This window comes from Pelobates fuscus, chromosome 3, assembly GCF_036172605.1.
Source record: "Pelobates fuscus isolate aPelFus1 chromosome 3, aPelFus1.pri, whole genome shotgun sequence".
Lineage (NCBI taxonomy): Eukaryota > Metazoa > Chordata > Amphibia > Anura > Pelobatidae > Pelobates > Pelobates fuscus.
Genome location: NC_086319.1, coordinates 41,163,094 through 41,175,715, shown reverse-complemented (window position 1 = coordinate 41,175,715; position 12,622 = coordinate 41,163,094).

The window sequence follows — 12,622 nt, the reverse complement described above, 5'->3', positions numbered from 1 at the left end:
TTTGAGGGGACAGCAAATTTATCCTTTTATACAGGCTGTACGCTTACTACTTTACATTGTAGCAGAGTGTCATTTCTTCAGTGTTGTCACATGAAAAGATATAATAAAATATTTACAAAAATGTGAGGGGTGCACTCACTTTTGTGAGATACTGTATATATATATTTATTTTTATATATATTTTTATTAAAAAAAAAATTCAAACTCAATTTACAATTGAGTGTCATAGGACATTAAACTGTGACATGAGCACTTCTGTTAAAGTACACACTCATGAAAAACACAGTTATTGTATTACTATAATGCAAATCATTTCTACGCTATGTGCAAGAATTGCAATGATGATATCACGCTATGATTTTCTTATGATTTTTGTCTTTTATCTATGCACAGCCTAAACTAGGTTTTCAAATGTTTTCATGCTTCAAATCTCAGAAGTATGTTTGTTGTATTTTATCACTATTAATTAGCTTGTACATATTTGCATTATTCTATGTTTGTGTATCATGTCGGCTAATAAATACAGTTTGTCTAGTTTGTAATCTGTCTGGCTAATCTCATGTACTAAACCTAGTTGTAGCTCTAGCAATTATTTACTCATATTATTATCTATTTACTTCATCTAAATGGCATTAAGTAATATGACCTACAACAGTGTTCTTTATCACTTTATTAATTTATATATTGGACCATAGCTAAACACGAATGTAACAATCTGTAAACAATTGTTACCTTTTTTAGAATTACATGTACATGATTGTTATTAATATTTGTTAATGTGATGATGACCTACCCTTTGTAATTTTAGGTTACTCACACATTTCCATAAATCCACTTTGAAAAAGCATTTTCTAATTAATATATTTACATATAAAAAACAGTGCCTGCTTTGAGATTCTGCCCATATATTGAATAAAATATGTCAGTTTTACCTCGTTAAGTAGAAGAGGTTAATTGCATTTCATAGATAACCTTTGTCTGTCTGAATAAAAGTAATATAGTTAAATTGATCCATAAATGGTAATAAAAATCTCATTAGAATAAAATATGATGTTATACTTTAATCTGCAAAGAGATTAACTATATGATGTATTGGTCTAAAATAGTTCCCAAGGCATTATAAAACAATTAGATTTAAAATAGATAGGGTTCTATGCCTTTACTCTTCAACTATCAACTGGTATAAAATATAATGAATATCATTACTAATTAAAATGAGACAATGTTAGAAACAAGTAAGCCATATCAAGAAACCTTGGCGTGTGTTCATTGCAAAAATAATTGTTACATTTTAGTGTCCTTTTTTGCATGCATCTTTACCTATCTTTTCCCATGCAATACAACTGTGTAACGCTACATTGTACAGCTCCGTATGTTGAATGATTTAAGCCCTTTTACCAGCATTGTTGTCTTAGAAATTAGATGACTGTTTAAGGATATATAAAAATATAATTATACCAATTGGCACAAGTTTTATTTTTTCATATAATAATTCACCCTATATAGAAATACTGGAGGAATAAAATGACAAAAAAAAAGATAAAATAGATAAAAGTCTATTTATGGATAAGGAATATTATGGCATTTTTGGTTTCAGCATCACAAATGTAAAAGGTGGAATGGAAAAATAGGGACTACATTTAGGCATATGCCCACATACTATAGGTACAGTTTGATTAGCTATTTACACTACATATGACAAATTATCCATGTAGTGTAATCAACATATTCAGAGATCTCCTCATTGTTAGAATACATTGAAACTATTTATCCTTGAAAAAAATATATAAAAAAGATAAAAGTCTATTTATGGATAAGGAATATTATGGCATTTTTGGTTTCAGCATCACAAATGTAAAAGGTGGAATGGAAAAATAGGAACTACATTTAGGCATATGCCCACATACTATAGGTACAGTTTGATAAGCTATTTACACTACATATGACAAATTATCTATGTAGTGTAATCAACATATTCAGAGATCTCCTCGTTGTTAGAATGCATTGACACTATTTATCCTTAAAAAAAAAAAAAGATAAAAAAAAAAAAAAAAGAGGATGGTTGATGTGGCTTTATAAGCCAAAGGTAATATGGTGTATATACATAATTGGGATTGAATGAGTTAAACAACATTAAGTGCCTTTCTTTTTTTTCCTTGTTACATTATTTTTATTTTACGTTTGTCCCTCATTTTCATCCTCCAGAACTGACATGGGGACACAACCGATTTTCCCAACCTCACTTGGACTGAATGGTTCTCACTTGTTTTTGGAATTTGAACCTATTGTGAAGACAATTATCCAGTATGAACCAGTCTTTCTGGCTAGGGACATGTATCTGTTGATTTTTGCTCGGGATTTCAATGTGATGATCTAATTAGCAGTGAAACTATGAGCTTATCTCCCACAGCATATGGAATGCATGTAGCCACCAAATGAACTGATGTGAAAAAGTTATGGTAATTACAACCATACATCTTTTTTATAATTAAGACATTAGGAAAAACCTAGTGGCTTTGTCTTTGAACCGTTTTATTGTGCGACCTCTTTTCTGCTACTCTTATTAGTATATAGGGATAAATAATTATGGAACAAATCAGTGGAACAACAAATGAATTTACACAAAAAATATTGTTTTTTAATTACCTTTTTATGAATTCTATATTACGTTGCTTAACAAGGCTATGTAAGATAACAATTTAATGTGTTTGTTTTCTGTAGAGATGCACATAGGCACCTTGACTCTAAAGTCCTTTCATTTCAGCAAAGTCACAACTGCCAAAATAAAGTATGTTGGGGATCCATTAATGGGCAGTGATATCACAAGACTCATTTTTCACACTTGTTCTCCCAACATCGTATTAGTCAATATGTCTTGTGCCCTGTTTCTTTTGCTTCTTAAATATAGTGTACACGTCAAGGTTGCAGTAAATCTCGCACATGACCTTTGCCTGGGTAGAATCTGCAGAACTAGTTTTGTGCCCGACATAATTATAGCTTCACACAAATCTAGGTTACATTTTGTAGGGTGGAAAGATCATTATAATAGAGGCTGAGGAAGAACTCTCCTTAAAAAAAAAACACATCTTGAAATTGAGTGCGAAATCATATAATCAGTTACCATAACTTATAAATTATGCCATGTATCCCAAGAAAGTCATATTTATAAAAAAAATGCAACCCAGATCCAATGCATTTAAAACTTTAACATGAAATTATTTTTATGTTACGTTTCATAAACAATTAAATGAGTCATTATTATTAATATCATAAGTAATAATAATTAAGTCAAACACAAATACATTATGTTTGTGATGTTTATTTTTCGCGATTACTGTTTTATAAATTATTTTTCAGCTTGTGAAATATTTGTTAAGGAATGGTGCAAACAGTTTTTTTTAATACTTTCATCTCACAGTTGAATAAAAATAAAACTATCTTAACCTAATGAAGCATAGTATAACCATCTTCAACAAGGCATTTTATGATTATAGCTGCTGTAAAAATCACATCTGTTGTTAAATACTTGTATCTCACTTGTTCTGGAAAAGTTAAAAAAATACTTGTTTTCAATCTAAATACCATAGAAAACACTAAAATGTAACTTTATGACAATCCCTCATGTGATTAAAATATGAACACATGTGTCAATAAATAACATAAGATAGAGAATGAAATGCTTCTTTAAAGGGTCACTTCAGGAACAAACAGAAGTTTTATACCTACATACTTGCTGTAATTTTTTTTGCATGTTCTATTTTGTATACATAAAAAAGGTATAAAAGAATATTGGATTAAAAATTGTTATGCAGTATTCTTTATCTTAAGCTTGTCTACTCTGTCTCTCCAGCCTCCTCCATTCTCGATGCTTCTTTCTTGATAATTACTGTCATTTTAGGTGAAGTCTACAAAAAGTTGATAACTGAACTACAACTTCCAAATACTTCTGCTCTGCTCATAAATATTTGAAACATGGAAACAGAAGGCATTAAAAAAAAAAAAACTCGATCTCGAATAATGCTAATCTACAGAATAAGAAAAGACTGTCAATGTATTGCAGATATAGAAATTTAATGTGTGTGCATTTTGTACATCTTATTATTTTGGGTTGGTGGAGTGTTTTTTTTTTTTACATTTCTGGTTGATTTTCTTTCCTTATTTTTAATCGTTGCTAAAAATTGTCTGAAGGCAATGTAACCCAATAAAACATACAACAACACTATTTTGGAACATGGCTTCAGGATGTTGGGTTGTCCTAGATATAAAATTAAGAAGAAAAAACAAGAGTTTATAGGCGCTCTTTATAATACAACAAATAAGTGAGGGCTGCTGTATACAGTACAAGGATTCCCAAAACCTTGTGTAATAGTGAAACAAAGATAGGATATGGCGTATACTGCGCCCAAAATCATACGTACATACGACTGCAGAAGGTGGGGGGGCTGTTAAATACCTCAGGATAATAAAACAAGAAAAACAATAATAGTGTAGTACAATTTTACAAAGTGCGAGATATTAACTTGGTGACCGTAGGAGAACCACTCACATTTGATAGAACTATATAAGAGCTCTGCTGTATTGCGTGTGGATGGTATAATCCTCATCTAAGGATATAGGATGATATGGATGGTACTGGTCCTCCAAATGCGAGTGCAGATATTGATGATAAATATAAAAGTAGAAGAGAAAAAACTCTTATAGTATAGTAAGTACTGTAAACTGAGATTTAAAAAAAAGGTAATGTACAATTTTTAGAGCAATGCCTGCTCTAGTTTTCACAGCATGGGTGGTATCACCCCCACCTAAGGATATGATGGCACCAGGTAGTAAACAGGATACAAAGTAGGATACAAAATAGTTAAAAGTATACAAATTTACTATTTATTATAAAAAACATATATAACATAAAAAATATATATAGGTACAAATAAATGTCCAAAAAATGTCCCACTTGACACGTTTCGCCTCTCCAGAGGCTTTATCAAAATTAAGAAGGGGCCCATTATATGGGCTAGACATTGTTTGGGAAAGAAAAGAAGCAGAGACACTTTACTGGCTAATTTATTATATTAATAATATGTACATATGTAATATGGGTATAGCAATTCCTGAGAAACACTGCTGTATTGTTTGCAACTACACACCTCCTGCATATACTGGGATTGATATTAAAGAGGGTCTATTGCCATTGTTAACATGTGTGTCCTATGCCCTTGGTAAATTATTATATTGGTAATAAGTATAGTGTTTAGAAATATTGTACACAGAGTAAATATAATGTTAAATATAATATTTGTATCAAGGCGATATAGTGCAAGAAATGAGTAATCAAATGTATTGCACTTCACTGCTAATTGATGTTAGTGTTTGTGTTTGTGTTGAACATTTTTGTACACAATATTATACTTACAAATAATATGTGGTGCACCAAAACTAACTTGGAATTGAGGGCTGCAATGGACTGAGTATTGTAGCCCTCACAATGCACCAGTCTGGCCTACCAAAATGTTTAACTCTCTTTTGTATAATGTAAAAAGAACTATAAATATAGATTTAGAGGATATAGGTTTTACTACTGGCAAACTTGCCATGAGAATATGTTTTCTACCACGAGATTAGCAACCGGTGGGGAATATCAGACCTCTGTATCATGCTTTAGACAAAAGAAGAGCCTTCAATTATTGTTTTGCACAATTCAAATATCACATTTACTTGGGTTGATAGCACAACAAAAGGAAATGGATAAGTATTCTCAGTAATCTTGCTAGGTTTTATCATTAATCAAGAGGAGCTGAGCGAATCCTTGAACTGTTTCAAAGCCATCGTCATTTGAAAAGAAGGGTGCTCAAGGAACACAACATATTTTAGGAAGTAAAAGAGAATCCTAGCAAGGAAGCAGACTATTGTTTTGGGAGAGCACGTCTGGACCTTACTGCTGTTTGCTTAAGTGACATTTGTACTGAAGGTTCTTAAATGGATTCACATAATACTACAAAGTCGTTACATATATACATTATTTATTTAATACCGCTGTTTAGGGAATCTTATTGGCACTGCAACCTCCTTATTCTACTTATTAGATGAGGGGTTGTACTGAGTTACATCAGTAAGAGTTGAGTTCTGAACTCTGATTAGTCCTTTTTTCGGGGACTAAATTATTTTTTCGATGCATTATTATTTCTTACAAGTTCTTGACCAAGTAATTTTCAATATCAATTTCAGTATAAACCACAGAGAAGATACATAAGTACTGCGAGTTTCAGTTGCTCTCAAAAACATATCCATAGATCAAACATTTTCCATTTCTGTGTTTTTCTCTTCTATTTTCGTATGTCAAAACGCCCTCTTATATAAATACAATTTTACCTGCTATCCAGTTGATAATTACATATTAATATACAGGCATATTGTTTCAGAATAGCTATCTTGAGTTTGAGGATTTCATTTTCTTCCCTACCGAGAGCAGTTATAGTGCATTTCCAGAATGGCTTGGGAAAAGCATTATCTGCTCTTCAGGGATGAATGAAATGTTGCAAATACTAGCTAAAGGGAAAGAAATTGAAATTAATTACCTTACAAAATGCCCAGTCTGCACTATCAAACAATTGATATCCATACAAACATTTTAATTAAGACTGCTGATAAAGATGAGAAGATTGTAACTATGCGCAGGAAGGGAAACAGCGATGGATAAGACACATTTTATTGTTAAAAATAAGCAACAAACTGTAACATTTTGTCCAAAACTGAGGCCACATTTTGTTTCCTTGAAAAGACAGATCTACGTATATCAACCAAAATGTTAAAAATAAAAAACAAGGGAAAAGCAACATTCAAAATTGAAAAAAAAAAAAGTAAAATAATCTAAAAGTCTAATGAGATTTTAACACCAGGAAGAGCACTTCCTTTCACGTGATTGAATAAATATGTATAGTTTTTTTTTTTTTTTTTTAAAAAGACAGAAAATATTAACATATTCTTTTTTAGAAGATGGGCATACAATTTGAAACAAGATACAATTGTCAAGGCTATTTGGAATCTAGTGTGTTTTATATTTGTTTTTATTATTATGTATAGAGCACCTACATAGGCATTGATGCAATATTTTTGGATAGAATTTCCAAATGATTGAATACTTTGGAAAAAAATATTTCTATATTGTAATATTTTGACATTTTGATATATTGATATATAATATATATAGTGATATTTTAATATTTAAAAATATTTTTTTTTTGAAAAGCCTAACCAAAAATAATAAATTGGGTCCAAAGCAATGTGATACGTATCTTAAGAATGTGTGTGTGTATGTTGATTTGCACTGTATTGTCAAGACGTGTTAAGAATCAAGAGATCGTTAGACATAATTGACCACCTTGTTTCTGATAACAAACTGAAAAATTCCTTTCTAAAAATATACTTACTCTTCAAATATATTTGATTGTTGTTTCTGTGTATTTCATTTTATCACATGACAGGAGGCTTCATATTTTGTATAATCTTCCTTTACTACTCCATAACAGCAAAGACATATAGAGAAAAAAGGGAACCAATCAGAGACAGGTAGAGAGTATAAGATATGCCTTCCACTGAGTCACTTCCTCTTTCTTTGCTGCTCCATCACAAGTCAGGTCAGAATATTGTGTGTCTACACTGTATTGTCTTGTCTTTTTATATTTACTTAATTTTACTTTGATTAATTTAATTGATTGATTTCTTTTTTTTCATACTGTATATGTATTTATGTAGGGTTTTATCTGATAGTGGGGACGCTGGTTTTGTTTTGTAGGGTATAGACTTGGGATGTCTGTGTACCTACTTTATCCCCTTATATTGTCAGTGTTTGTTTATCTTACAGTTTATGTCAGTAGATAATACTGATTTCATTATTAGAGGGTGAGCCCCTCTCATAAACTCAGCCCAGTAATGGTATTTATACTGCTTCCTGTCAGTTTTTTGTTTATCTTACAATTTATGTCAGTACATTATACTGATTTAATTATTTTAGGGTGAGCACCTCTCCTAAACTCAGCCCAATACTGATATTTATGCTGCTTCCTGTCAGTTTTTTGTTTATATTACAGTTTATGTCAGTACATGATACTGATTTCATTATTAGAGGGTGAGCCCCTCTCATAAACTCAGCCCAATACTAATATTGATACTATTTTCATTAATAGAGGGCTATTTTCATCTCATAAAATGTTCTCCTTGTGGTTACGCTCGCCACTCCACAGGCACTATCCCACTGCAACACACTCTCCTTTAGGGAAAACGTGGGGCGCTGTGGAGGTTTCCCGCCTGTCAGGTTTCTGCGTTCGCACACTTATTCTCTACTTTTCAATCTACCAAACGCGTATATCTATGTGTGCTCGGCGGTTTGTATTTTCTAACATGCGTTCGCAAGGGTTCGTGTGTTCGCGTACAACTGTTTTTTGTCCTTCAATCTACCGAAAGCACAACCAATTCGCGTTCGGCGGTTTGTACTCCTTCCTGGTCGACCCTTTGGACCGTTCTACTCCTGAACGCACATCCTCAGTGTTCGGTAGTTTCCTTTTGGGTTGTTCGTCTCATGAACGTACCCGTTCATGAGTTTTCAGAGAGACGTTGCGGAGGAGTCTTACTCCTCTTCCAAGGAGCAAGGCCGCCTTGCTAAATGCAACTGGAAAGGTGAAGGGTCAAAAATCAAAACCCGCTAAGGGTAAGGCTCCCCTAAAGAAGGGAAAATGTACACGGCCTGTAAACCCTCTAACTTATGACGCTTCCTCGAATGAGGAGCAGGAGGTCCCACCATCACTATTGTTTCTTGATGAGTGGCAAGCAGAATATTCCCATTCTGATGGCGGGACTTGGGGTCCCAACTCCTTTGTGGAGGAGACCTTTCTGGCTGAGCCCCAGCATGTGAGTGATGTGGAGGAAGAGCTGGTTTCAGCGCAGCTGAATGGTGAGCTCTTTTTTTACACCACGAGAGAAACATTCGCCACCCATGCTCAGGAGATTAGACACCACCTTAAATTATGCACTTCTGGCTACGGAAGGCACTGGACAAGGAGGTCCGCAAGCGACTGAGATCAGAGTGCCCAGACCTTCACTCTGGATAAGGTCGCCTATACCCCATAATTTGACCAGATAATGCTGGCTTTCAGGGCATGAGGGGGTAGAGACCCAAGGAAAGGGGTCGAGAAAGGGTTTAAGGGAGCCCAGGATAAGCTCCTCGATGCTATCGGTCTGCTCGCCCGGGTTCTGACCCTTATGGGTGAGGCATATACCCAGGCTGACTCCTTTCAGCAGACAACGGGGCGCACAATATTCGTGAGTGGGCCCAGAGATGTTTTGCTTCCTAAACAACACAAATATGGCCCTCTATTTGGAGAGATGCCGGGCAGCCTTATTCCGAATTGATGGCAAATTGGTAAACCTCTGGAATTGGGCCCACAGGAGCGAGGAAAATTATTTGGTGAGCCTTTCATGAAAGGCTAATGCTTAGTCAGAAGAATCTGTTTAACCCTTGGGGGTCACAGGTTCAATTCCCCAGCAGGGTTGACTCAGCCCTTCAGCCCATTGAGGTAGATAAAATTAATACCATTAAATTGGATAAAAGTTACATCAATAGGATGCACTTGGATACCAGAAAATATCTGAATGTCTCTTTCCTGGTTAAACATATTTACATACCACCATTTCAAGATGGAAGGTATCCATCTATTGGGGCACCCCTGGAAAGAAGGGGATTAGTTTACTCCGCTGGACTTAAAGGCACCTAGCTGCGTGTAACAGTAGATAATGGCAGTCGTCCCTCCTTTTGGTTTCTCTGGAACGGGACACCATGGCAATTCCCCTGCCTCCCCTTCGGGCTCAGGTTGGCACCACAGGGCTTTACGAAGGTTTCTGAAACCAGTGATGACTCATTTACGGGGTCAACACATTCTGTAGCGTTTTACAATGGGTGGATGAACAGACATGTAGTTGTAACCGTATAAGTTGGACACACAGGAACAGAGGGGTTGAGGGCCCTGCTCAATGAGCTTACATGCTAGAGGGAGTAGGGTAAAGTGACACAAAAGGTAAGGATAGTATTAGACTAATGACAGTTGCAAGAGAGGAAATCAGTCAGGTGCTATTAACAGTTTAATTGATACGCTTTTATAAAGAAGTGGGTTTTTAATGATTTTTTTGAAGGAGTGGAGACTGGGTGAGCTTCTAACGGGGGAGGTAAGTGAGTTCCACAGGAACGGTGCTGCCCTGGAGAAGTCTTGAAGGCGACCATCAGAGGTGGGACTGCAGACAGAAGATAGACGTAAGTCTTCAGCAGATCGTAAGGGCCTAGACGGGACATACTTGTGAATAAGGGAGGATAGATAGATGGGAGCAGCATTATGTAGAGATTTGAAAGCAAGAACCAGAATTTTAAATTGAGCTCTATATCTTACAGGAAGCCAATGTAGGGACTGACAGAATGGTGAGGCGTGGGCTGTGCGGGTGGACAGGAAGATGAGCCTCGCCGCTGCATTCATTATGGACTGCAAGTTGGGAGCACGTAAGGCCACTGAGAAGCGGATTACAGTAGTCAAGGCGAGAAAGGACAGTGGAATGGACCAGCACCTTAGTCGCATCTGGCGTTAAGTAGGGTCAGATGCGCGCAATGTTTTTCAAGATGGAAACGTCAGGATTTGGTGATAGACTAAACATGAGGTGTGAAGGAGAGGTCGGAGTAAAAGAGAACACCTAGGCAGCGAGTCTGCGTGGTGGAGCTGATGGTAGCACCATTGATTTGGAGGGAGACAGACACAAGAGTAGCAACCCTTGAGGGAGGCAGCCATCCAGTTATGTTTAGTAATAAAATGTTATACATTTTTATAAGATTTCAGATCTATGTACATCAGCTGTCAGAAAAAAGCATTTAACATAGTCCAGCTTAATATGATTCCGAGCAATGTCTGTTGTTAGCCTGTCCTTATAGGCTATACCATTTTCCTTAAATAAGTATTTCTGTTTTTCCTGTATATATTACAGAGAAAATAGACTGTAAAGTGTTTCCAGAATCTGTACTCCATTCCAATATTCAATATTAAAGACATTTTCAAAGTCTATTAATTTGAACGTTTTTATCCAGTACATTTTTTTTGTTTTCTTAAAAGGTATAGATCAGAAAATACTTCAAACAAATATTATGGTAGGTTTTGGGAACCCTGCTGATTTCTTGAAAATGGCAAAGTAATAGGACATGGCAAGTCCATTTATGTAAATGTCGGTACATTAAAATACATGGAATCTTATGTATTGAAAGTGCAATATGATTTTCATTTAGAACAATCAATGGAATAGATTTTAAAAACTCTCCCTTCTACATTTCTTTTTAAAGAGCCGCTTCAAATGAAAATGAGTTTCCAGCCTATTATTTAGATTTCCAGTTACTGGGAGGCGCAGGCTTTTATTACGATTCATTTTTCATTCTTATCTTGAAACATGTCAACCATTAGAAAAGTTATTTATTTTTTTCCTGTATGAAAAAGTGCGAAAAAATCATCTTACAGTTGGAATGTAAGAAAAATATTGTAACTAAGCATTTACACCTCCAGCATGTAGTATCTATACACTGGATATATATATATATAACCAAGAAGGCTGCACTCACCTGAACATGCAAACATTAGAAGGGTGCTGTTAAAGGGCAAATTCATACAACTTACAAGATCCAGCTCATTTACTCATGCACTAAACACCAACTTCAAAGCTTACACAATGTAATTTTTTTTTATTTTTTTTTTTAAACACCTACCCTAGGCAAAAATAACAGGGATTTAGTTACATTACATGGTCATACATTGCAGAAGCCTGCCACAACATCAATGTTCCTCATTTTTGGCAAGTCCTACTCTAGCAACCTAATTCATGCTCCTATGAGATTAATCCACTTACTTGGGAAATGTTTCCCCATGGGACTCTCTGGAGTGCTAAGGTTGAATAGGGCCCTGTGACGGGGAGAGATGCAAAACCGGAGAGTTGACCTTGACTCCCAAATATGTAGATATGAAACCAAGAGGGATGCACTCACCTGGACATGCATACATTATTGGGTGCTACTTGGGTCAATTTATACAACATACAAGATCCAGCACGCACACTTATTCACCAAACAAATTTCAAAGCTTACATAATGTAATAGTTATATATATATAATCCCAGTGAAATATTGGTATATATATATATATATATATATATATATATATATATATATATATATATATATATATATATATATATACATATATATATATATAGCAAAAAGGAATGGCTGCTCACCGGACTTAAAAACTAATTTTTTTATTGAATAATGTTGAAAATCGACCAATGTTTCAGTCCCCATTCGGGACTTTCTTCAGGGTCTAAATAACAGGACAACCTTTTGGTTGTCCTGTTATTTAGACCCTGAAGAAAGTCCCGAATGGGGACTGAAACGTTGGTTGATTTTTAACATTATTCAATACATTTTTTTTGTTTTTAAGTCCGGTGAGCAGCCATTCCTTTTTGCTATTTGTGTATATTGGAGCTCTGGCGTATGTACCCGGCATTGGAATTAATTAAGCATGAGTGCAGGTTTTTTTTTCATTTTATATATATA